Source organism: Rhincodon typus, unplaced genomic scaffold (assembly GCF_021869965.1).
Source record: "Rhincodon typus isolate 14 unplaced genomic scaffold, sRhiTyp1.1 hic_rhity00005352, whole genome shotgun sequence".
Taxonomy (NCBI): Eukaryota; Metazoa; Chordata; class Chondrichthyes; order Orectolobiformes; family Rhincodontidae; genus Rhincodon; species Rhincodon typus.
Window position 1 is genome coordinate 6,362 of NW_025970990.1, and position 4,886 is coordinate 11,247.

The 4,886-nt window shown below is 45.6% G+C and overlaps 1 long non-coding RNA gene across 1 annotated transcript; it reads left to right on the forward strand.

Annotated features, from left to right (window-relative positions):
- The first annotated feature begins 3,006 nt into the window (after positions 1 to 3,006).
- Positions 3,007 to 4,856, forward strand: LOC125482054. The gene is made up of 3 exons (XR_007261531.1): positions 3,007 to 3,115; positions 3,767 to 3,882; positions 4,678 to 4,856. It is a non-coding gene; the product is annotated as an uncharacterized LOC125482054 (long non-coding RNA).
- The last annotated feature ends 30 nt before the right edge of the window (positions 4,857 to 4,886 follow it).

The following is a 4,886-nucleotide window of genomic DNA, read 5'->3' on the forward strand; positions in this document are numbered from 1 at the left end:
CAAATGAGCTAGAGAAGTTTCCCTCAACTTGAAAGTTAGACAAGGGAACTAATTAGTTCAGTTGACTAAGAAATACATTAGTATAGTTAAATTGAGATAGAATTCTAATTAAACTGAAGCAAAGTAGGGAACCAAAAATTGCTTTCATTACTGAGACATTTTGAGTATAGGAGTTAGGACCATCATGTTGAGGTTATTCAGGAGGTTGATGAGGCTTCTTCTGGAGTACTGTGTGCAGTTCTGGTTGCCCTGCTATAGGAAGGATATTATTAAACCGTATCGGGTTCAGAAAAGATTTACCAGGATGTTGCAGGGGATGGACAGTTTCAGATATAAAAATAGACTGAAAAGACTGGGACTTTTTTCGCTGAAGCATAGGAGGTTGTAGGGTGACCTTAGAGGTTTATAAAATTATGAGTGGCATAGGTCTTTTCCCCCTAGGCTGGGGGAGTTCAAAACTAGGGGGCATATTTTTAAGAGGAGAGGAGAAAGATTTAAAAAGAATGAGGGGCTTTTTTTTTCAAAAAACACAGTGGCATAGTGTGTGGAATGGACTGCCAAAGGAAGTGGTGGATGCAGGTACATTTACAACATTTAAGACATTTGGATAAGTACATGAATAGGAAAGGGTTGGAGGGATATGGGACAAACGCAGGCAGGTGGGATTAGTTTAGTTTAGGAACATGGTCAGCTTTGACTGGTTGGACCGAAGGGTCTATTTGCATGCTGTATAACTCTATGACTAATCATCAATTCACTGGCCTCAGTTAGCGAAGCCAACTTCACATATAATTAATAAATTTGCAGCAGAGCAAGTCACTAAACTCACTGAAGTATTTTTTAGGCTGGGGTAAATTCTCTCCTTAAAGATCACACATTGACTGCTTTCCACAATGTTCAAAAACTTTAGTAAGTTTTAGAACTCAGTTGAATTTTAAACTATGACAAGAACAAGTTACAAATTATTTTGAAAAGATCCAAAACAAAATCCAAAAATACCCAAAGATTCCAAACTCTCTCATCACAGATATGGCTCGAGTATTTTACTCATTCATGGGTTGAGGGCATCTGCTGGCTAAGCCAGCAATTACTGCCCACCCCAGAGGGCAGGTATGAGTTAACCACATTGCTGTAAGTCTGGAGTCACATGTAGTCCAGGCAAAGATGGCAGTTTCCATCCCTAAAAAAGATCAATAGTGAACCAGATGGGTTTATTCAAAAATTGACAATGGTCATTAGAGTTCAATTCCAGATTTTTGTTTAATTCAAATGTCATGATCTGCCCTGGCAGGATTTGAAACCAGGTCTCCAAAACATTACCTGGTCTACAGATTAATAGTCCAGGAATAATTCCGTTACAGCATTGCCTCCCCTTGAGTATATTACGAGTAATTATATCAAATAAAGTAAAAGAAGAACAATTGCCTTTCACTGTCCCAATGCTTAATGATCAAGCAACAAGTTACCAAACTGCATCGTCTACACAAACATATCTTAAAGCAAGGAGACAATTTCTGAATTCAAGTGGTTTTCTCATTTGTTTCAGGTTTCAATAGGGTCTACTGTTCCAACTTATTCATGACAAAAAATTTCAACACCTTTTTACCTTTGTACTTCCCATTCAACTGCTTGGTATTTCCTACAAATCCCACTTCCTTCCAATGTTGATAGACATGTACTCAACTTTCCAAAAGTGAGGAACAGTCACAATTAGATGACACTTTCAAAGAACAATTTGCTTTTGAAGTCCAGTGATTCACAACAAATGAGCTAGAGAAGTTTCTCTCAACTTGAAAGTTAGACAAGGGAACTAATTAGTTCAGTTGACTAAGAAACACATTAGTATAGTTAAATTGAGATTGTTTCAGTTTAATTGGAATTCTAAGTAGGGAACCAAATGAGGCCTTGCTAAGCTGTCAATGAATCTGAATACATTTAATTAAAATCTTTGCAGACTAATTACCTAACATGAAACGTTTAACAAATCAAAAAGTTGTGTCGTTAAGCTCGAAGTATTGCTGAAAAGAATTACTTTCAACTAGAGGTCCATACACCATATACAGACACAAGTTCCTTTCGTTCCCTTCCCCCACTTTTGCTGTCCCCTTTACTAGGCCTCACTCCTGAAGGTGTTAGTTACGAGCACCGAGTTGAGCAGTTTATAGAAAGAGTAAAGTTTACCAAACGTGAAAAAACTTTCTGCCCATCTGTTTCAGCAACTAATATCCGAGGGAGCTTTCCTTCTCTTACACGCTAAACGATTTTAAGTGCAATATGTGACCATTAACTTTTTGGTAGGCCCAGACTTCACCATGTGAGTTGGTATTTGTCTCTCTACTTTCTTATTGTTAGAATTGTTTGATGTTTTATCATTATAAAGAGAGTGACCAGTTTGCAAAGTCGCCCTTCCAAAGAGAGTCGTTTTGTTTTCTAAAAAAGAATTAAGTTACATCAGTTTCCCTCTCTCTCACACACATACACTTTCGCTTTCTCGGTGAAATGAAGCAGGCCTCAGGCTCCCGGGGCCTCTAGTACATGGTGTGCGAGACTTGTTTCTCGGCAAACTCACATGAGAGATCTCCTGCTGGCTGGATTTGTAATTCTTCTTGGTCAGGTTGTCCACAAGGTAGCTGATTTGAGACAAGGCCAGCGATAACGAGTCAAGATTCATTGCTGGTCGGGGCGGTCAGCTGAGGAAAGCGGGAAATGGTCATTATTCCCCTTTCTTTTACTGGAAAAAGAAAAATTTATCTCTCCTCTTCAGCGCCTTTCCTTTCTGTCTGTCTGTCTCTCTCTCTCTCTTTTTAAATATACAACGATGGAAGAGGGAGGGAATTGAGGGGTTCGGAGGAGGTGGTGGTGAGGAGGGGAGGGGGGTTGGGGAGGAAGAGAGCTCCTTCTAAGTGTTCTCACGGGAAAGTCCGCCGCTCCAATGGTCACTCCACAAAGTGTCCGCTCCGCTTCCTCTTCAGACTTTGCCCCCGTCAGTCTCTCTCTCTCTCTCTCGATTTCAGTTCGGTCCGCCGCCCGGGTTGCTCGCTCACTTTTCACCCGCTGTCGCTCTTCCTCCTCTTCCTCCTCCTCCGTGTAGCCTGAACATGGCGCTGCTCTGCCGGTAGGGTTACACACAGAGAGAGGCTAAGAGTGTGGGGAGGATTGGGGAAGAGAGAGAGAGAGAGAGAGAGAGGGGGAGGGGATGGGGATGGGGGGGAGGAATAGCAGCCTGAGGGAGGGGAGTAGGTGGGGAAGGGAGGGGAGTAGGTGGGGAAGGGAGGGGAGGGGAGGTGAGGTGGTGGGGAGGGGAGGAAGGAGGAGAGGTGAGGTGGTGGAGGTGGGGTGGGGAGGGAGAGGAGAGAGCGCGGCGTGGGCCTGGGACTGCTGGGCCGGGGACGTTGTTGTTGTTGTTGTTGTTATTCGGAGGGGGTGGGGGTGCTCGCTCTCGACTTCTCGCTGGCGGGCTCGGTGCAAGCGGCTGCAAATGGCGTCGGCGGCCTCACTCACTGCGCCATCTTGGAAACACCGACCCTTCCAAAAGGAGAGAGGGAAAAAAAACACAATAACCACAGAGAGGAGAGGAGGGGGTTGGGGGAAGACGGGAAAAAAAAACAACTCTTGGGGAGGGGGCGGTGGTAAAATATGTTCCTCGAGGAAACTTTTCAGGGCCGACCCGATCGTGTTTGCATTTTCCTCCGGGAAAGAAATGAGCCTTCAGCTTCAGTTTATTCCTCGCTTTTGTGTTTTTTACAAAAAAAAACACCGATACTAGAAGGAAAACAATCCCCGAACCCGCCGATTAGTCGGGCGAGAGCGAGACTGTTCGGATAGGGAGGGGGTAACAGTTGAAGGTTTCCGGTGAGCGGGTTCAAGCAGAGAAGAGTGCGGGTATGTGTTCAAAGTTTGTTATTTTATTTTAATTGTCGTTTTTTTAAAAACCATGTTCTGCCCTTCCCCCATCGCCCTCTCTGACATAGTTCGAGAGAAAGCCGCTCTCTCTCGACCACCTCAAGCCCCGCCCCACCCGTCAGGACCAATCGCAGGCCCTGGTCCTACCCGCCAATCATATACCCGGCCCCCAACAAGCCGTGGCCAATCACACATACCGCCTCCCACCCGCCAAATACCCGCCACAATCCGCCAATCACAGGCCACTCAACTTCAACCCGCCATTCACAAATCCCGCCTACACTGGCCTATGCCCGTGACTGACACAGCGGCGCCTACACGCCAATCATCAGACTCCCGCCCTCATCCACCTGTGCGGAAATCCCGCCTTTAGGTTTCCGGGCGATGGGAAGACATCCTCATGTCAATCACAAACACTCCCGGCCAATCACGGATAGAAACCACGCCCCTCATGTCGCCCGTGGCGACAGTAAACCTCGCTCGTAATATGCACATCAGGACCCGCCCATTTCACCCCCAGGGGTTCACCAACAAACCCCGCCCTCAGTTGTCGGGACCGCCTACATAGTAGAAGTCAATCGCAAACGTCCCTCTGTCTCGATCACCAGAGTTGGTACAGTCCAACGCTCGTCGCTCTTACATTGCACTTTAAGATCAACGAATTTTTACTTTTACAAACACGCAAAATTTTACTCAAGTTTCTTTTAAACCGAATCATCGCGGAATGGGTCGATATTCTGTTTTAAAAGATGACATTTCATTCCGTGCCAACAGGGAAATTTTTGTTGAAGCGGAATATTCCGAATCCATACCAAGTGTTCGGGGTAGGTTATACTTTAATAATTATCGAATATTCGGCGCGTTAACGAGAGAGGAGCAATTTGTTCATCCCACACTCCGCCCATCCCCCGGGGATTAACCCTCACAGACACTCCCCCACGCTTCCCCCCCCGCCCCCCGATTAACCCTCACTGACCCCCCCC